We start from the raw sequence: 21,974 nt of genomic DNA, 5'->3' as shown, positions 1-21,974 counted from the left end.
TGTTTGAACGTGCTAATCTCAGGAACTACTGGTCCGATTTGAAAAATTCTTTCGGCGTTAAATAACCCATTTATCGAGGAAGGCTATATATCATTACGCTAAGACCAACAAGAGCAGAGCCACGCGGGTGAAACCGGGAAGCACAGCTAGTAAAGGATATAACGATAGCCTCTAGGAGACTTGATTCCGATAGACAGTATTTATTTTCGTTTTATCTTCATTCTATTCTATTTATAACACAATAATTAACGATTTCAATTTCACTTAAATTACACATGGCATAACAATTACGAAATTAATTTCCAGAATTAGTGACGCTCAAATCCTATAAATAGCTTCAACAGTTCTGTTCACACATTAAGTAGTAAATACATTACCATGAAATACTTAGCTATCTTTTTAGTGCTGGCTTTGGTTGTCATTGCGTATGGCGACGATGTTGAGCCCGCTCAAAAAATTCCTAGTAAGTACATCAATACACGTAAAATATTATGTTATTAGAGCTGGAAGCAACACAAGTTAGGTGAACTTTTTTTTTTAAATTAATCGAAAGGTACCATGATGTCTTAAGCAGTATTAATTCCGGGAAATGTTACAGAGATATTATGCCCCCTTGGGAAGGAGGAACTGGAAAAATACTGCTTAAAGATATCATGGTTGTCCCCTGAACTTGAGTACCTACTGTTGGTTTTGATCTGTTGCTTTGTATAACTTTTATGTGTAAAAGTCATAGCTAAATAAATATTAAAAGGTAAAGGTTGCCTGGCAGAGATCGCTTATAGCGATAAGGCCGCCTATTTAACTATTATGACTTACTTTTTTTTCTCTGTGTTATTTATTTCTCTTATGTATGTGTGTGTGTGTTAGATAAAGGATTGAAATAAAATAAATAAATAAAATATTACCTAATATAAATGTTAAATTTTCTGTCCTAGACTTTACTTTATATTGTCCTCGTTCAATTCCTCGTATAATTGCAAGCTATGTCTGAAAAACAGTATAGAAAGTATGACCTGGATCTGGATCATGGTTTTCACCAAATGCTAGTGTTAGTTTTGAGTTTATATTGTTTATATCTTAACTTCAATGTTATTCATATTTTTGACGTGACAACGTCTTATAATTCGATAGAGCCGGATGCACGCACGAAAAAACATGACTCATGCGGCGTTACCTCGCTCTGAGGCATTCCATGTGAAGTGCAAGCGAGAGCGCGTTGTCACGTTCTACTACCGTCAGTAAAGCGACTTTACAGACAACCAATTTTTTTTCTGATTTCAGGTACTAATCGCTACGGAATTACTTGCAACGACTCACCTGACTGTTACGTCTATTGCCAGTACCGCTGCGGTGGGTACGCCATATCAGCGCTCTGCTATTTGAACACTTGCTACTGTGGTGTAAAGTTGCACTGATTAGACAAATTGGATATTAATAAATAATTTTGTTGATATTTGATGTTTTTATTTTTAACTAGCGGTCCGCCCCGGCTTCGCCCGTGGTACTTAATTTACGTTTTCTCTGCATAAGAACCATCCTCGTACTTCAAGAAATGTAATAAAAAAAGAATTAACGAAATCGGTTCAGTTTTTCTCGAGTTATGCGCTTACCAACACATTTTGCGATTCATTTTTATATTATAGATTATCTATCATCGATATTAAAAGTCAAAATAAAGAAGTACTATTGCTAAGCGCTCTGAAAATTTAGATCGATTTTCATAGAGTTTTTTTTTTGTAGATATTATTTTATGAAACTATTGTTTCTGTACCAAAAAATATAATAATAAATATTTTTGTACCTATATTAGACATTTTAAAAATAAGAGTAGGTATACCTTCTTCGCTTATATAATGGATTCTGTCGTAACCAGAGCTTAAAAAGGTTTTGAGTTTAATTCCTGTTGGAGTTAAGTGAAGTATGAATATATCAGGAATCTTATCATATGGCAGAAATATTTTCAGTGAAATAGACGTGATATACATTATTAAGCCTTATTCTCCATAAGATGATAGCGAAGTATCCGTTCAGTCTGTATAGTTTCTCAGTTTTAACAGTTTCAATATAAAATCATTTATTGAAGAGTCAAAAATAAATCAAATGATAACTTTTAAAAGATATTAATCTACATAATTATAATGAAACCTGTTTTGAACATATTATTATACTAATGGTCCGCCCCGGCTTCGCCCGAAGTTCATATTTCGCAATAAAACGTAGCCTTCCTTTCTCGGGTATCAAAATATCTCCATACCAAATGCAAATCGGTTTAGTAGTTTAGGCGTGATTGAGTAACAGACAGACAGACAGAGTTTTTTTCGCATTTATAATATTAGTATGGATTGGTGTTGAAACGACCGATCCCACGATATCCTCTCTTCTATTTAAATTTAGTGAATAAAATTCAGTTGTATCTATATAATATTACACCTACCTAATATTTATTCGTAAGTTAACTATGTAAAAAAAAATATTTTCAAAATAAAAAATAATTTAAAATCTATGGATTAACCACAAAATCCGATTTTTCTAGATCTTATTACTTCAAAATGTTATTGAAATAAAAATACTACCACCATAAAAGAAAATGTAGGCAACAATAATTTTTGATTTTTCGATCAAAAATTAATTTTACCTGCCAATTCTTTTTTACCAATTATCACTTCTCGGGCGAGCCGCGGGCAGAATACAATAACTATATTAATTATATTTATCTGAATCATTGTTTGAGTATTATTTTATAGTAGCTTTCCACACGCATAGTTCCCGTTCCCGTAGGATTTCCGGGATAAAACCTATCCTATATGTTAATCCAAGTTACCCTCTATATGTGTGCTAAATTTCATTGTAATCGGTTCAGTAGTGTTTGCGTGAAAGAGTAACCAAACATACACATACACACATACATCCATCCGCACAAACTTTCGCCATTCATAATATTATTTAGTAGGATATAGGAAGATTGCCAATAGTCGTATTCTTTTAGAACTTAACCGATGTGGAAGAAAGGTGTTATTTCTCCAGTGCAATTAGATCCACGATAAGTCTAATGTAGATGGGTATTGGGTATGTCTCCAGAATTTTATTGAAATAAAAATTGTAATACCGCATATTGCTTCATGACAGCGTGTAAACACTAAACATTTTCATGCCTCAATGATATTTCTACAGCTACAACACATCTTAATTAAAACCTAATAATTAACAATTAGTTTCAATTTCTAACACACGCAATACATTTCAAGATTAATTCACAGTATTATTGAAGCTTCCTATAAATAGGCTTTTCAACAATTTAGTTCACACATTAAAACCGTAACAATGAAATACTTAGCTATCTTTTTAGTCCTGGCTTTGTTTGCCATTGCTTATGGTAACGATCTGGATCGCGTTAACAGAATTCCAAGAGGTAAGACGTGTTACTAATTTTAATATATATGCTTAAAATTAAATATTCATAAATAGTTAGGTACTAATTATAATAATTATAGGCTTATTGTTCAGTCCTTTGGTTATATTTAAATAATTTTTTACTAGTTTATTTATTTAATTATATGAAAATAGACAAACAATCATGTGGATCACCTGGCGGTATTAACAGACAAAAAGAGACTCTTTCTTTTCATACATATTTAATTAAAATAAACAATACCGATCGAAATCTTTGGTCTGACCACAAAACAATTTAAAAACAGTCTAACTTTAAACCAGGGATCTGTCACTTTAATAGTTGTCTATGAGAAATACTACAAAGCCAGATTAAAGAGAACCCGCGCTTAAAGATAAACTGTAGTTAAACCCTGACTAAAGTTTTTTGTGGTATGACAGCTAATCTAAACAACAACAGTCTGTTTATTCTTTGATAAGATTTTGTTATTAATCGACCAAAAATCATATTGTTTTAAACACTACATAATTTGAAAGTTTTATTTTGTTTTCCTTTCAAACTCAAACTCAAATATTCAATTAAGAACACTTTCGAATCGTCATTAGGTACATATTTTTAACATTTACCACCGATTCGGAAACCAGTATCTATGGATAAGAACCGGCAAGAAACTCCATAGTTGCTCTTTTAAAATCATGTCAAGTGAAACTTCTTTATCGGGGTTGGAAAAAAATTAAGTGTAACATTTTTTCGTTACGCGTGACATTTTTCCGTTACGCGCCATATTTTTCTACCACGCGTGATACGACGTATTTCTGTAAAGTTGCATATAAAGTGAAGTCCCATGTCCCCTAGTGGGGTAAAGGGCAGATGCATTATACATCTGTTTCACTGATCGATTTTCTTTAGGGACAAGTAGGTGATCAGCCTTCTGTGTCCTACCGGACCAAGACATTTTTTTTTCTTCGTCTCCACCGGGAATCGAACCCAGAATCCCTCGGTGTTACGCTCACGTGTCAACCACTATACCGAGGAGGCGGGCGGCGGAAAGTTGCATATAGTAAATTATTTTTTGAAAAATAACGTCATAAAGAAGTTTCACTTCTTACGTGTGTACACTAGTACACGCATCCCTTTTTCAATAATTAATCTCTATATTTCAGTTTCATTAATTCCTTGTAAGGCGTCTTCCGAATGCATCGATTATTGCAGAAGTATGTGCCCTGGGACAACTAAATCAGCCCTCTGCCATTTAAAACGATGCTTTTGTGGTCTTAACTTATAAATAAGTTAAATGTGACATAAATTATACAAATTATAAGTAGATAAATATATATTTTGTTTGATTCGGTTTATAAAAAATTGAATTGGTAAATAAAATTTTCAGAATTATATTTTGTCTGTGATTTTTACATGTCCCTATCCTTATACTATTGATATACACATTATATAAACTACTAGCTTTCCGCCCGCGGCTTCGCCCGCTTTATCTAAAACCTAATAAATTATATACAAAAACCTTCCTCTTAAAACACTCTATCCATTAAAAAAACGCATCAAAATTTATTTATTTATTATTATAATTAAAACGGTATTGCACAAATTACATTAATTATAAAAAATTACATAAATTATTTAAAACAATATGAACAAAAAAATTAAATTAAATCAGATTACAAATTATATATAAAAAGAAAAAGAATAAATGAATATAATGAATGGTTTCTGTTCCCAACACCAGCAATAGATATGATAAATTGATTGCTAGTATTAAAAACAGAAACCATTCAAAACTTTTCGGAAAAGCTCAAGCACGCCGACAACAACGAGCCCCATCCATCCGCGAACAGATCGCATTCGGGGTTGTTATTGAGGAGAGCATTGAGCGCAGTGAGAGCGCGTGGATTTGGTGATAAGGCTCGGGCTGTAGTGTGAGCCGGCGGTATAGCAAAGAGCACATGCTTGCGCTTGCAGACAAAGGCTAATTGATTGTATTTCCTCCGTGTCTCCAATGAGTTGTACCCAAGACAGCCTAGCAAAAACATTGTCGGATATAAATAGGGATAGTACCCAAATTGATGCTTGAACAGGAACCGAAGGAAAGCCTTTTGGATTTTTTTGAGCATCATGGTATATTTTCCCTCGTGTGTGTTCCATATACAAGAACTAGTCTCCAACTTGCTGCGGACCAGGGCTCCATATACAAGCCTTATAGCGTGTCCGGTTTGAAAATCACGTACATTACGAAGAACAAACCCAAGCCGTCTAAAAGATTCCCTTGCCAACATTGCAACATGATCGTGAAATGTGAGCCCGCGATCAAATGTGACACCCAAATCCTTAATTACAGTGCTTCTGGTAATGGATGTATTTTTGATCTTGTAATCAAAGTTTATCGGGTGCCTCATCCGACCGAAGGTCATAACAAAGCATTTCGTTATGTTAAATTCCAATGTGTTTCTAATGCTCCACTCATAAATAGCATCGATGTCATGCTGAAGAGCTAAGCAATCTAACTCAGACCCGATTTCCAAATACAATTTGAAATCATCAGCGTAAAGTAGACTCCTAGCATGAGATACCACTCTAGGTAGGTCGTTTACCATGATCAAAAATAAGAGAGGCCCCAGTATGGAACCTTGACTAACTCCTGAACGTGTGTGGTAGGGTTTAGACTCATACAGACCGAGTCTGACGAACTGTTGACAGTCACGAAAATAATCCGCCAACAGCCGAAGAAGTCCCGCGGAAAAACCGCGCACAGAGCTTCGCCAACAAGATGTCATTGTTGCCTCTATCAAAGGCCTTCTGGAAGTCAAAGTAAAATACATCAACTTGACGCCCTCGATCGAGTCGAACCGAAATATATTCGACAAGAGTCATTAAATTTGTATCAACCGATCTCATGGTTCTGAATCCATGCTGTTCATTACACAGATACTTATTCACCTGCATGTAAATATATTTATGTAGGATGCTTTCGAAGATTTTAGCAGCTGAGGATAGAATAGCTATTGGTCGATACTCTTCAACTAGTAGGTAATTTGTTTGAGCTCTTAGGGATAGGTAGATAACTCTAGACAGCTTCCATGTTGCTGGGTAGACACCCGACATGAGGCCAAGGTTGAAAATATGGCATAATGGTATAGAAATAATATCTCCAGCTCCTTTGATAAAAGCAGGAGGAAGACCATCAGGACCTACAGCGCTACTGAGCTTCAACTTGTTAATACCAGTGACGACATCATCGGTGGTGATATTTTAATTTTTGTAATTACTATTAGATGAGCTATCCGATATATTACACTGATCGACATTTAGGGTCGGGGAATCTGGCAAAAATACACTAGAGAAGTAATTAGCAAAAGCCTCAGCAGCCGTAGGTCCCGAGAAAGTTGAACTCATATAGGAAACGGTAGGCTCAAAACCTCCCTTCAATCTGAGATTCGAAATGTGCTGCCAAAACTTACGTGGGGCCACCTTAATGTTGTCCTCGATTGCTTTCATGTAGTTTATGTAGGCAGTTTCTATTCGAATTTTCAACTGCGCTCTATGATTCGAAAAATGTATGTAACTTTCGCAGGACTTTGAACGCTTCCACACTGCATGCAATACAGATTTGATCTTAATGTCTTTAATAATATCATTGGAAAACCAAACTGGGTAGCGTCTGCAGCTTGAATTCTTACGCTTCTTCCTGGGTACACAACAATCAAATATAGTGTAAATTTTAGAATAAAAAAGATTGCAAGCAACATCCACATTCTGGGCATGCAACACGTATAGCCAAGACGTCTGTGATAATAATTGATGTAATTGTATGAAATCACATTTTATGAAATTCCAGTCGTTAGCTGGATCTATATTACTCGGCTGAATATGATCGGAGTGATGAGTTGTGCAAAATGACATATCAATATCTATGTTTAATGGCGGATGATAAGCATCGGGAGGAACAATACCCTCTGTAGCAGCTACACTTATCCCAAACGCAACGCTGTTCTCCCTACAAAGAACGACATCAAGCATTCCGCCGTAGAAATTGCGTACAATGTTTTTTTCAGACAGATTACAAAAAGACTTAAAATAACAGTAATAATTATTAATATTCATAGAGGCACTATTCAAGTTTAAATTGCCAAGAATGACTATCACTGACGATTTCAAATTATTTAAAAAGCTTTCAACTTTACAAAACCATTCCATGTAATCACTATCATTGGCACTAGGCTTAACATAGACGACACAGATAAAAATTGACCGACCACCCCAACTAAGGCTCACCCACAGATCCTCTCCTCTCTCTGTTTCGAACTCGGTACAACGCTTTAACATAAGTGACCCATGAGCGCCGAGTAGAACACCACCACAAGGCGTGCCCCTGTCGCGACGGAGAATATTCCAGTCACCATATACTAATTTATTGTCCTCGATAGATTTTTCTAGAAAACTTTCGGTAACAGCAATCAGATTATTATCTAGTAGGGCTAGCCCACTTCGCCAGGTCTTGAGTTTCGTTTTTAGTCCTCGTACGTTTTGATAAAATATACTTAAGGAGGAGTTACTCTTTGTTATTTTGGTCACGAAAGGGCTGGTTTGATCTCATAACTCCTGATGCAGATGAAAATGCTTAGTTTTAAAGATTTAAGCATACCTAGGGACATAGGGACAGAGAAAGCGACTTTGTTTTATACTATGTAGTGATGATGATTTATAGTCGCTTATAACGAAAACTAAATTGTCTGTTTGTTTTTGGTTACCTATTAACTAATCCACATGGATCGATTTTGGATGAAGTTTCGCTGATAATTCACAAATTCAAAATGTCTAGATCTAATAATAATCTAGTACCTATCTAGTCATAAAGAAAATTTTGAATTCAATACAAACAATCAATAAAAACCTAAACCCTTTTTGAATAGAAAAAACCTATAAATAAATAGAAAGCTGTGATCTTAAGCTTTATTATACAAAATCCCATTCTATTGCACGACTCATAATGCGAATCATTTGAGAGTGCTCTACGATCGAAAAATTTGTTTTACCCTGATTACGCAAACTATTTAATTAATTACACTATTCATAAGCCCGTAATATCCTAAATGTTCACATCATTTTATAGATAACTAGCTGTGCTGTGCGGTTATACCCGCATTGCTTCGCTGCTGTTGGTCTTAGCGTGATGTTGTATATAGCCTATCCTACTAATCCTACTAATATTATAAATGCGAAAATTTGTATGGATGTATGGATGTTTGTTACTCTTTCACGTAAAAACTACTGAACCGATTACAATGAAATTTAGCACACATATAGAGGGTAACTTGGATTAACATATAGGATAGTTGTTATCCCGGAAATCCCACGGGAACGGGAACTATGCGGGTTTTCCTTTGCAAACGCGGGCGAAGCCGCGGGCGGAAATCTAGTATTATATTATAGCCTTCCTCAATAAATGGGCTAACACTATAAGAATTTTTCAAATCGGACCAGTAGTTCCTGAGATTAGTGCGTTCAAACAAACAAAATCTTCAGCTTTATAAAATTAACGCATAGATTTAATGGAGATACTGTAAAAATTGATCCAATCCAAAATCAAATCAGTCGTTTTAAAGTTACACTATTTGAAAAAACTTAGGCTGGTTGCAGAGCTTGACCGACCGTCAGTGCGTACCGTCGGTCCTGACGATACGCATCAACAATTGTATGACTATGACACTAATACGCATGACAATACGCGTGCGTATGGTCGGTCTAGCTATGAACGGTTTTATGAATTTCCATACATATGACAAGCGCGACTGACGTACGCACTGATGGTCGATCAAGCTCTGCAACCAGCCATATATATGTAACTTCAATATTATAATAATACTAGCTTTCCGCCCGCGGCTTCGCCCGCGTTTTCAAAGAAAAGCCCGCATAGTTCCCGTTCCCGAGGGATTTCCGGGATAAAACCTATCCTATCTCTCAAGTTGGATCGAACTGCACATGGTGTGCGAATTTTATTATAATCGGTTAAGTGGTTTAGGAGTCCATTGAGGACAAACATTGTGACACGAGATTTATATATATTAAAGAAGATTATAATGTAATCAACTGTACTTTGTTAAACTTTTCCATCAATAGGTATCTTTTATCTCTCTCCATTTAGTTACTGTTATTAAAAACCCTTCAATCTATAATATATAATTTAAAATAATATTATAAAGCTGAAGAGCTTGTTTGTTTGTTTATTTGTTTGAACGCGCTAATCTTGGGAACTACTGGGTCGATTTGAAAAATTCTTTCGGAGTTACATAGCCCATTTATCGAGGAAGGTTATAGGCTATATATCATCACCCTAAGATCAACAGGAGCAGAGCAATGCGGGTGAAACCGCGGGGCACAGCTAGTACATAATATATTATAAGGATATTTAAAATTCAAAAACAACATATAGCAACAAAATGATTTATTAATCACATTCTATTCATCCACAGTAGCAGTCCCCATTATAACACAGGGCATATCCAGACGCCTGGCACATTCGACTGCAAGGGCTCATGCAGTCAGATGAATGGGAACACGTTCCTCGAGGTAAAGCTGAAAATAATAAACATATACATATATTAATCTACACTAATATTATAAAGCTGAAGAGTTTGTTTGTTTGAACGCGCTAATCTCGGGAACTACTGGTCAGATTTGGAAAATTCTTTCAGTGTCAGATAGCCCATTCATCGAGTAATGCTATAGGTTATAAACCGCTTATCATTACGCTAACACAAACAGAAACGGAGCCACGCGGGTGAAACCGCGGAGCGCAGCTAGTATAAAATATTCTTCTATTAATATAAATGTGAAAGTTAGTGAGGATGGATGGATGTTTGTTATTCTTTCACGCAAATACAGTAGTATTTGCGATAATATTCAGTAGAATCGATTTCAATGAAAATTAGTATGTAAGTAGCTGAAACCCAGAATAATACAATGGCTTTTTATTCCGGAAATCTCACAGGAACTATGTGGGTTTTTCTTTGAAAAGCGGGTGAAGCCGCGGGCGGAAATCTAGTGGGTATACCTTCACTGTATTATACCTAAAATACAGTGAAACAGAAGTAGGTAATTACAAGAAAGTGTACTTGGTTATTGTGATAAATCGTAAATGTACCCAAAAGGCAGCCTTTTAAAAAAGAAAGCAGAGTTAATCATTTAAAAGTTCAAAAAATAACACTTTGATATTTAGGTACTAATAGCTGTTCTAATCTTTAAAAATTTTAAATAGTTTTATGCTAAAGTGCAAAATCTGATAGTTTATAAGGAGTACTTACCACTTGGAATCTTTTTAGCAAGATCTACATCCATGCCAAAAGCCATGGCAAACAAAGACAGGACTAAAAAGATAGCTAAGTATTTCATTGTTAGCGTTTAATGTGTGAACAGAATTATTGTTCAGCCGTTTTATAGGAAATGAGCGTCACTAATGCTGAAAATTAATTATGAAACTGTTATGGTGTGTAATTAAAGATAAATTGAAACTAATTGTTTTTTTTTACGTTCTAAAAATAGGTGAGATACATCTATTTTTATTCTAGGAAAAATAATTGGAAAACTTTACAAGAAAAAAGAGTGTGTGTACTTATGTACACGCGTTAGAAGTTCTTTGTCGTATGGAAAAAAAAATACTAGAATAATATACAACTTGAACATAGTTACATACCACCTAGAACTAACTTCATGCTGTTAAATTTAGGTGTCGCGTCGGTGTGCGCGCGCATCGTAAAAATTCACTCTCATCATTTTTCTCCATCGCGCCAAAAGAAATATAAGTTCAATAAATAAAAATAAAAAGCTTTTTATTTACCGTTTACAATTTGTGTTAGTGAAATTTATGTGAAATTGGAAATTTACTATTAATTAACTACATAATATTATTTGTGGTGATGGATCCCACGTTGGGTGAAGGCCTCCTCTATCTTTTCTATTTTTATATAAAAGTACTTGTTCCTTGAGGATTAATAAAAGCAGATTGACATTTGAATGGCCTATTGTAAATAGTAAATAGTGAAGCGGTTGAATGTACCTAACAAATAAATGTTACGCTGTTATGTTGTTGTTGTGTGATTTCAAGATCAATTTTTAATATGCATATTATTAAAATTATAAAAATGACTTTCATGTACACATATATATATCTAGATTCAATCATACATGTATCTGCAGTAAAACTATATTCGTTTTGTAAATAGAATGTTCTTGTACGAAGGTGTTCCAGAGAAGCTCTATGATCACATTTACTAGTAATGAATTAATAGGCTCGTCTCAACTGCGTTTCCTGTGAAATTTTCGGGATAAAACCTATCCTATGTGTTAATCCAAGTTACCCTCTATATAATATGTGCTCTGTTCATTGTAATCGGTTCAGTACCTAGTATTTGCGTGATAGAGTAACAAAAATACGTACATTCACATACATCCATCCTTACAAACTTTCGCATTTATAATATTAGTCGGATAGGATTAAGTATAGTGTCGTTCCTACTTATATTATGATGCTCAAATGATAATTAAGGAAATAATAGAAACAACAATAATTTCTTATAATACAGGTTATATTTCAACACAGAGTACATTGTTGTAACAGAAAACTATCTCAGAGGTTTGGATCAGGCTTTTGCAAGATTCGGAATAGGCGGACGCACGCAATAACATAAGAAGTTCCTACAACTGAAAGTTAAAAAAAACACAATAAATGTTTCAATGTAATACATGAATATCAAAAATTTGAAGACAACAAAGGAATATTGGATCAGCTCGATCTAATCTTATACTATACTACGGGAACGGGAACTATGCGGGTTTTCCTTTGCAAACGCGGGCGAAGCCGCGGGCGAAAATCTAGTAATCTATATAAATTTTCCTTTTATCAATCAATCTATTAATCTCTGTCTAATTTCCTTCCTTATAGAAATACGAAAAATGATATTATTTATAGCTCTTATATCTTAAGAATATAAAAAAGACAATAACATTTACATTTAGGCATTTTAATAAATTTAGCTATAGCGTACAAAGAAAGAGGTAAAACGTTGACCGAGTATTTCATTTTGATTAGAATGATCGGTCTTTACCAATGCATTTCTTATTTATATAATTTTGAAATTAATAAAGGGTGTTTTTTTTTGTGTGATAGGGAAGCGCTTGACCACGATCTCGCCTGATGGTAAGCTGAGATGTGGCCTAAGATGGAGCGCGCTTCCCTAGAAGGTACCCGTTCACTCTTCGCTTGAAGACCCAGGTTCCCCAGGTTCAATCATTCATCATCATCATCAGCCCATTATGTTTCCACTGCTGAGACACGGGCCTCCTATGGGAGTCTTACGTATGCCGGCTCCATTTTATGTACAAACTAGCTACGCTCCGCGGTTTTACCCGCAGTGCTCCACTCCTGTTGGTCTTAGCGTGATGATATAGGTACCTTCCTCGATAAATGGGCTATCTAACACCGAAAGACATTTTCAAATCGGACCAGTAGTTCTTGAGATTAGCGCGTTCAAATAAACAGACAAACTCTTCAGCTTTATAATATTAGTATAGATAGGTATAGATGAGTTAACCATTAATCTATACAGGGTGTCCCACTGTTGGTATAATAAGCTCAAAGGAGGTTATAGTTTTGCATACGCTGAGCACGTAAAAAAATACTTATGTTTACCCATAACAAGCAGCCCGCCCAACTTTGCCACCAGCACGTGAGCTATCGTTTAAGATTATGTTTTCATAGACAAAATGCTCCCATTAGATTATGCCGGCTGCGCGAAGCTAGGGAAGAAAACATGGATTTTCAGGAAAAATTTAGCAAAACATTTTTGACGTAATTTTGTTGTTTATGTATTTTTTACGTAATCTGCAGGTTTTGCAAAACTACAAGTCCCTTCGCGCTTAGTATACCAAAAGTGGGACATCCTGTATACGTAAAGAAAATTACTGTTTATTAATTATTGTTTATTTATATCACATTTGTTAATTATGTCCACAATAACAATGATATACGTAGCAAAGGGCTAAATTACAATCCGGGCACTGGCTTCGGCAAGGATTCACACATTCAGGGGAGTCGAGGCAGTGTGATGCTCTTCCTGAAAAAAAAAACAAAATTAACAAGAAAATCTTACAAAGTAACTATATGCTAAATAAAAAAAAAAATAAAAATAGTAGTTATAAAATCGTGTAGAAATTACACGTATTGGTACTATGTAATATTAAAATGTAGTCGTTTATTGATTAAAAAATGTAAACGAAAGAGATAAAACGATCCACTCTATAATCTTAATAGCATGTAATTTTTTGAGCTTTTATCATTATAAGCTTCTAGAATTCCGCACGCGGCTTCGCCCGCGTTTTCAAAGGAAAACCCGCATAGTTCCCGTTCCCGTGGGATTTCCGGGATAAAACCTATCCTATGTGTTAATCCAAGTAACCCTCTATATGTGTGCATTGTAATCGGTTCAGTAGTATTTGCGTGAAAGAGTAACAAACGCACACACACACATCGTCACAAACTTTCGCATTTATAATATAAGTAGAATTGTATGTGAAACAATATAATCCCATCAAAAACATCCTGTAAAAAACCCAAGTCTCGCAGCTCAGTCTTTCTACCGTCAAAAGTTGTGAGATCCATGTAATACCAAGTCGGTTAATCTATTTAGTGTCTACTTGAAGGACCTTCTGTCTTAAGTTATTACATAAGTTATTATCATGCCAATATTAAAAATATTTAACGTTTTAAACAAATAGATCGACTTGGACATCGCATGAAAACAAAATGAATATTACAATATTATATTAGATTCTTTAGTCTCTCGCGCCTCACGCGATTGAAACTCTCGTTCCTGTTGGTCGCTGGCCCGTCGTGCTGTGTAGTGTGATACATACTAATAATCAAATCAAGCGATGTCCAAGTCGATCTATTTGTTTAAAACGTTAAATATTTTTAATATTGGCATGATAATAACTTATGTAATAACTTAAGACAGAAGGTCCTTCAAGTAGACACTAAATAGATTAACCGACTTGGTATTACATGGATCTCACAACTTTTGACGGTAGAAAGACTGAGCTGCGAGACTTGGGTTTTTTACAGGATGTTTTTGATGGGATCTCACTTCTTTTTGTAGAGCCTTTCTTTTTGATACCATCTACTTCTAACGAATTTTGTTAAAGGTCTTATGATATTTTCTTATTTTTATATGTAGTCTTCCTCTTTTTCTTTTCCGGTACTACTTCTTGAGCTTCAGCCACAGTTTTTCTCAAAGCCCACTCCCTGTCTCTATGGGCTTTTCTCGGAGGCTTTGATGTCTCAATTTTTGACAAGTCTGGACGGTAAATACTTCTTAATCTGTTGTATTCACAAATTGATGATTCCTGCGCTTTAATACTTCCAAAGTCGACATTAATGAGATGTAAACCGCCCAGACTTGTAACTCTCGAAAGTGCCACGTAAGCTTGACCGGATGTGAACACTGCAGAACCTATATCCATCAGCGCATTACTTAGGCTTAGGCCCTGACTTTTATGTATAGTTATAGCATAGGCTATACATATGGGAAATTGTTCGCGATGAACATAAGCTCTATTAATAATTTCAAATTTAGTTTTGACCGGACCAAGCTCGTATGCATTAGGTTCATTATTAAATGTGATATATATTCTCTTAATTATTTTTGAATTTTCAGGATCAACCTTTACTTTTCGCACTATACCGATAGATCCATTAACTAAACCGAGACTCACGTCAATGTTTCGCCTTAACATGACTTTTGCGCCTATTTTTATAATTATGTTCTTTTCTAGACCTGCAGTCATAGAAGCATCGTCTTCATATTTTTTTATACATTCACGAGCTCTTTTTGTTAGGTACCTGGGACAATCAATGCTATCTATAGCTATAAGATTTATTTCAGGATGTGGGAGAGATCTTAGCATTGCAGTATTTAATTGTTGACACATATTTTTTGTAGGCAATAAGCAAACGGTATCATCAGGAAGTTTCGAGAGGTGTTTAATTATTTCAGTTAATCTGTTTTCATTTGAATCGGACTTGAGAGTTCATAATCTAGTCGAGAGTAACTCGCGGTCTTTTTTTGTAGTCACACCTAATCTAATTCTATTTAGCATATCAACAAAGTCAGAATCATTAATCTGCCGCATGTTAATTGTAAGTTCATCGTATGTGAACAGTTCAATCCACAGATTGGGCATACTGAGGGAACCTAGCAATTTGTTAGTTTCAGTATTTGTCAATTTTTCAAAAGGTGACTTTTCTCTTACCGGTGGAAGTTGTAAGAGATCCCCGAAAACTACAAGATGTTTCTTTCCAAACCACCCGTTCTGATCGTCACTTGTGTCGCATATCTCAGACAAACGTAAATGAATATATGTTAAAGTAACATTGGATATCATCAACACTTCGTCTATGATAAACAACACTACTTCTTTCAAATCTGATCTCAAAACCTGGAGTACTTCATCAGAAAGTACTTTGGTGTTTGCTTGTGTTCCACAGGCAGCTGCAATAGTCTATGTATTGTCAAGCAAGTCTAATCTCATACGACGACTCAGTATTCCCATACATAGAGAATGACAAAGAATGAAATAGACACGAACCATCACCAGGTATACGGACAATCCGGTGTGGGCATGGATGGTCATTCACATACAGTATTTCCGAATCCATTGCGACTACTAGTACTGGTAGATATGCAAGATGTAAGAATACAATTAATACTTAAACGTAACTTTGGTCTCGTTATTTCGACCGACACTATTAAGTAATTATATTTGAAGACTAAGGTATTTATGTAAGTTCCTTAAAATTAACCAAACAACATCCCAATCATAAGCAAATAATATCAGTAAACTAATGAGTAAGCCTTTTAGTCGTAAATGTAATTTATCAATCGAAATTGTAAATGAAAATCGCAAACTTATAGGTTAGGTTTCGAGGCACATCCGAACAGCATGAGGGCGCTCGCACGTATGCGTGCGGCTGCCGCTCGCTCGAAGGCATTCACATTTCATTGTTCTGTCATTTTGGCGTATATTTTGCTTGTCAGTCATAGAGTAAAATAGAGGCCAGTCTGTCTGTAAGGAGGCTAGTCGCGCCAACAATTTATATATAACAGATTTAAATTATAATATATTGTTTTATTAGATTTTCGTACTTCAAGACATGTCCAATCATGTGTTTTTCATTACGTCGACCATTTTACAAGTAATAATGTTGTTCAGTTTCATGGGCTAAACACACCCTTACCCACCCTATACCCCCTCCCTTGCCTCATATGGTAGGTACCTATCTACACCTATTAAATTTATAACCACCACCAACCACCAACTGCATAAATAACTTTGTAATCCCATATATTTATATGGGATTACAAAGTTATTGATGCAGTTGGTGTATTTGGAAAACTGGACCGAAATTACAAAATATTTAAGTTTTCCCATGATTAAGACACTAAACTCTATATGTATTCCAAATATGAAGCTTCTAAGTCTGCTAGAAGTGCCTTGGACTTTTGATGATCGGTGAGTCAGTGAGTGACAAAATTTAGAAACTTTAACAAGTTGTCATTCTTAAACTACTGGTTCAAATTGACTGAAATTTTAAATATTCCGTGTTTATACAATGCCGGATTAGTTACTGAAGATTCAGGTTTCTTGCTTTATCCACAACCGAATTATAGGGGGTCGAAAAAGGCCCGAATTGCTTCGAGAAAAGGATGGTACGGCCGTGCCGCTTTTTTTTTGCTCGACTTGGCGGGGGCACTGCCGTGCCCCCAGATATAAAGATAGATAGATATTTAAGTAAAATTTTATAATCAAAATACATAAGTGTTTAGGTCAAAAACTGTTGTATTCCTATGCAGCTTGTATGCAAACCAAAAATAAACTCACGTAATATTAACTTTATGGCGACCCTTCTACTATACTAATAAAATCATGATTAGAGGCACTTTTAAAGTGTAAAAATTTATAATAATACTCACTGTTTGCAATTAATTCATTGGTATTATTACTCTTAACAATTTTGATTGGGGAATCTACATCCATGCCATAAGCAATGACAATCAAAGCCAGGGCTACAAATATAGCTAAGTATTTCATTGTCAATGATCTTAATGTGTGAAATGTATCGTTAAAGTCTATTTATAAGGACTACCGTCACTAATTCTGAAAATTAATCTTGAAACTACTATAGCGTGTGTAATTAAAGACAAATTGAAACTAATTGTTTTTTTGTTAATTTCTAATAGAATAGGTCTTATCCTATTTTCCTTTATTTATGGTCGTTTTCTTTATATAGAAATCCACCTATTCCTATAAATAAATAAAATAAATAAAAATCTTTATTGACATAATAATTATACAGGTCTAAATAATGAATGCTTCGGGTCTCGAACTAGTTTAAAACTGTGTCTCAGGAGCCAGAGGCTTCTCCCAATATTGATCATAGTAACTATTATGTCTATAAACTAAACTATTTTAGAGCTTTTAAGCTCTAAAATAACAAAATAGTGTTATTAATCTATCCTATCCTGTCCTACAAATATTATAAATGCGAAAGTTTGTGATGATGGATGTATGTGTATGTATGTTTGTTACCCTTTCACGCAAAGACTACTGAACAGATTACAATGAAATTTAGCACACATATAGTGGCTAACTTGGATTAACACATAGGTTAGGTTTTATCCCGGATATCTCATGAAAATGGGAACTATGCGGTATTTCTTTGAAAACGCAGGCGAAGCCGCGGGCAAAAAGCTGGTAAATTATAATGACTATAAAATGGGCTTCAACCCGAACTTAAGTTGAATACCACAAGTAAAATAGAATCCTTTGACTATTAGAACTTAATGATTAACAATTTGCTTCAATGTATCTTTAACAAACATAACGGTTTTTCAAGATTAATTTTCTTCTTTAGTTACGCTCACTTCCTATAAAAAGACTGCAAATAGGTTTTGTTCACACATTTACTATATGACAATGAAATACTTTGCAATCTTTTTAGTCCTCTCTTTGGTTGCCATCGCTTATGGCATGGATGTAGATTCCGCTAAAAATATTCCAAAAGGTAAGTATTACCAATATTTTTTTCAAAATTGGTTCAGTGATTTAGACGTGAAGAAGATACAGACAGAAATACCGACGGACAGAGTTACTTTTGAATTTATTAATTTCGTAGAGATTATCTCTTAACATTAAATTAACGTTTATTTCGTACGGTTTTCTTCTTGTTAATTATTTATGCTTGTTTTCAGTTTCCCCAATAGGGCGTAAATGTCTGTTTACGTGGGAATGCTACGAAATTTGCAGAGCCAAGTGCCTGAGTCCTACAATGGCTCTTTGCCATAGGTTCTTATGTTACTGTGGATGGTAGTCGAATGTTATGTGAATAAACATTTCTTAAGATATGCGTTGGTTTCTATTAAAATCCGCTTCAACCAGAACAGTACTTGAATACCATATTATGTAGAACTAGCTTTCCACCAGCGGCTTCGCCCGCGTTTTCAAAGAAAAACCCAAATCGTCCCCGTTCCCTTTTGATTTCCGGGGTAAAACCGTACTGTCTGTAAATCCAAGTTACCCTCTATATGCGTGCTAAATTTCATTGTAATCGGTTCTGTAGTTATTACGTAAAATATTAACAAACATACACATACATACATCCATCCTCACAATCTTCGCATTTATAATATTTTTAGTTGGATAGGATAGGAAGGATAGAGTGCCCTGACTATTAGAACCTAATAATTCAAACTCAAACTCAAACATTTATTTATTCAAATAGACTACTTTTAGTAGCACTTTCTAATCGTCATTACATAAGTATTTTTAACATTTACCACCGATTCGGAAAGCAGTATCTATGGAGAAGAACCGGCAAGAAACTACATCCAATTAACAATTAGATTCAATTTAACTTTAACAAACATAACAATTTTCAAGATTAATTTTCTTCTTTAGTTACGCTAACTTCCTATAAAAAGACTGCAAATAGGTTTTGTTCACACATTTACAATATGACAATGAAATACTTTGCAATCTTTTTAGTCCTCTCTTTGGTTGCCATCGCTTATGGCATGGATGTAGATTCCGCTAAAAATATTCCAAAAGGTAAGTATTACCAATATTTTTTTCAAAATTGGATCAGTGATTTAGACGTGAAGAAGAGGCAGACAGAACTACCGACGGACAGAGTTACTTTTGAATTTATTAATTCCGTAGAGATAATCTCTTAACAATAAATAAACGTTTATTTCGTACGGTTTTCTTCTTGTTAATCATTTTTATGCTTGTTTTCAGTTTCCCCAATAGGGCGTAAATGTCTGTTTACGTGGGAATGCTACGACATTTGCAGAGCCAAGTGCCTGAGTCCTACAATGGCTCTTTGCCATAGGTTCTTATGTTACTGTGGATGGTAGTCGAATGTTATGGTGAATAAACATTTCTTTAGATATGCGTTGGTTTCTATTAAAATCCGCTTCAACCAGAACAGTACTTGAATACCATATTATGTAGAACTAGCTTTCCACCAGCGGCTTCGCCCGCGTTTTCAAAGAAAAACCCAAATCGTCCCCGTTCCCTTTTGATTTCCGGGGTAAAACCGTACTGTCTGTAAATCCAAGTTACCCTCTATATGCGTGCTAAATTTCATTGTAATCGGTTCTGTAGTTATTACGTAAAATATTAACAAACATACACATACATACATCCATCCTCACAATCTTCGCATTTATAATATTTTTAGTTGGATAGGATAGGAAGGATAGAGTGCCCTGACTATTAGAACCTAATAATTCAAACTCAAACTCAAACATTTATTTATTCAAATAGACTACTTTTAGTAGCACTTTCTAATCGTCATTACATAAGTATTTTTAACATTTACCACCGATTCGGAAAGCAGTATCTATGGAGAAGAACCGGCAAGAAACTACATCCAATTAACAATTAGATTCAATTTAACTTTAACAAACATAACAATTTTCAAGATTAATTTTCTTCTTTAGTTACGCTAACTTCCTATAAATAGACTGTCTAGAATGTTGATTCGTTCACACATTAACATTATCACAATGAAATACTTTGCAATCTTTTTAGTCCTCTCTTTGGTTGCCATCGCTTATGGCATGGATGTAGATTCCGCTAAAAATATTCCAAGTGGTAAGTATCTACCAATAATTAACCATTAGGTTTAAAAACATATTTTAAAATCTCTAGTTAATATTAAATTCCTTCTCGAATCTACTTGCTAGATCTCATTTCTTTAAAAAATATTACACAGGATAAACCTTATCCCAGAAATCTCAAGGGATTACCCTTGCAGTCTTTTAAAACTGCCGTTAAATCAAATTTTTTCAAAATTAGTTCAGTGATTTAGACGTGAAAAAGAGACAGACAGACATACCGACAGACAGAGTTAGCTTCGAATTTATTAATTATTATTATAATATTAGTAGAGATTATCTCTTAAGATTTAATAAACGTTTATTTCGTACTGTTTTCTTCTTGTTATTTATTTTTATGCTTGTTTTCAGTTTCCCCAATAGGGCATAAATGTCTGTTTACGTGGGAATGCTACGACGTTTGCAGAACCAAGTGCCAGAGTCCCAGAAATGCTCTTTGCTTTAGACACTTTTGCTATTGTGGTTACTAATAATATTACTCAAATGTTAATGTGAATAAACATTTCTTTAGATATGCGTTGTTTCTTATTCTGTATGATATAGTATTAGACCACCATTGAATCCATTTATTTTATTTTATTGGCACACTGTCCATACCTTTTTTTTAACGCGAAGGTAATCTTCTAAAGTTAGTCTTCTAAAGTTCGTCTTTTGGGGGAAAGACGAGCATGTGGGATTCTTACCCACTAAAACCAAATCCAAAGCATGGTAGCTCCGGGATCTCTAATATAACGTACCTACCAGATACCCCGCAACCATAAGCCACACTATGTGGCTTCCCTGACTCACAATCAGCTCCTTAATTTGGGTAGGATAATCACAGGACCAGTAAAAATCTTATCGACGGCCAATACCCCCTTGAACCACTGAACTGCCTGCGTAAATAAAGAACAATAGGAGAGACACTGCTCACACCTATCTCTGCTTATGGAATGTAGATAAAGAAGAACAATCTCTCGTATTAAATTTGTCCACTAAAATTTACCAAAGTGTGGCGGTATCAATTATTTTAACTACACTCCAGTCGCTTTTAAACAACTCACTTCACTCTGTATTGTACTGCTAACTTCACATCTATCGATAGGAGGACATCTCATGAGAACTCTTCGCAATCTAGCACCACTGTGGTGGGTTTTCTAACTCTTAGTGTGTCACATTTGCCAGACACTTTTCAGAAAACCTTTATTAGATAAATTATCCTCCTTCATCTATTTCTCTTACCACAAACCCTAGGCCCAACCCTTATTAGCGCATGCAAATACTAAAAGATATAAGAAAATATTACACCCTAAGATATTGAAGTGAAACCCTAAGATATTTTCAAAGTTATAGATGAGTTGTAC

General features: G+C 34.9%; 4 long non-coding RNA genes across 4 annotated transcripts; 3 read left to right on the top strand and 1 right to left on the bottom strand.

The window, feature by feature from the left end:
- The first annotated feature begins 340 nt into the window (after positions 1-340).
- Positions 341-1,453, top strand: LOC123693309. Its single transcript, XR_006751671.1, has 2 exons — positions 341-463; positions 1,282-1,453. It is a non-coding gene; the product is annotated as an uncharacterized LOC123693309 (long non-coding RNA).
- Positions 1,454-9,830: 8,377 nt separating this feature from the next.
- On the bottom strand, positions 9,831-10,845 carry LOC123693382. The gene is made up of 2 exons (XR_006751680.1): positions 10,702-10,845; positions 9,831-9,973 (listed from the first exon to the last, which is right to left on the bottom strand). It is a non-coding gene; the product is annotated as an uncharacterized LOC123693382 (long non-coding RNA).
- A 7,498-nt stretch (positions 10,846-18,343) lies between these two features.
- LOC123693096 lies at positions 18,344-18,855 on the top strand. The gene is made up of 2 exons (XR_006751649.1): positions 18,344-18,515; positions 18,703-18,855. It is a non-coding gene; the product is annotated as an uncharacterized LOC123693096 (long non-coding RNA).
- A 1,642-nt stretch (positions 18,856-20,497) lies between these two features.
- Positions 20,498-21,143, top strand: LOC123693097. The gene is made up of 2 exons (XR_006751650.1): positions 20,498-20,608; positions 20,983-21,143. It is a non-coding gene; the product is annotated as an uncharacterized LOC123693097 (long non-coding RNA).
- Positions 21,144-21,974: the final 831 nt, after the last annotated feature.

This window comes from Colias croceus, chromosome 7, assembly GCF_905220415.1.
Source record: "Colias croceus chromosome 7, ilColCroc2.1".
Classification (NCBI taxonomy): domain Eukaryota; kingdom Metazoa; phylum Arthropoda; class Insecta; order Lepidoptera; family Pieridae; genus Colias; species Colias croceus.
Note: the sequence above shows the minus strand (reverse complement) of the source record. Positions and strands in the feature narration are given on the sequence as shown.